A 528-nucleotide genomic window follows, 5' to 3' on the forward strand; every position below is an offset into this window, starting at 1 on the left:
CCCGAGGCCGGCGGGTGGGAAAAGAGCCAGCCAGGGGGGAGGGAGGGAGGGGAGGCAGGGGGGCAAAGGCCAGCCGGGCTGGGGAGTGGGGGGGGAGGGAAGGAGGAAGGGAGGCACACTCAGACCATCACACCGACACGCAGTCCAGACCCCGGACTCGCGCGATGGCTCCCCTTCCCCTCCCCCTCCCTCCCCCGTTTTCTGTTGGCAAGGTCTCTCTCTCGTGGGGAGGCTGATCCCAGCGGCAGGAGATTCTCCCTGACTGTAGAGAGTTAAGAGAAACCAAAATTACCCCCCCCCCAAAAAAAAAAACAACCCTCACGTTGCCCCAGCCCCTTTTTGTCGTTGTTGCTAGTGGTGTTGTTGCAGCGATAAAACAGTAACCCACTTCTGGGCTTCTCTCTTCCCATCATTCCTTTGCCTGCCCCCCCCCAAAAAATACCCACCCCACAGCCCCTTTTCAAAAGGGCCGTCCCAGGCAACTCATTGAAACTTTCTTTCTGCCCCCCCCCCCCAACCCGGCTCTCT

This window comes from Gekko japonicus, unplaced genomic scaffold (assembly GCF_001447785.1).
Source record: "Gekko japonicus isolate JY-2015 unplaced genomic scaffold, Gekko_japonicus_V1.1 scaffold758, whole genome shotgun sequence".
Lineage (NCBI taxonomy): Eukaryota > Metazoa > Chordata > Lepidosauria > Squamata > Gekkonidae > Gekko > Gekko japonicus.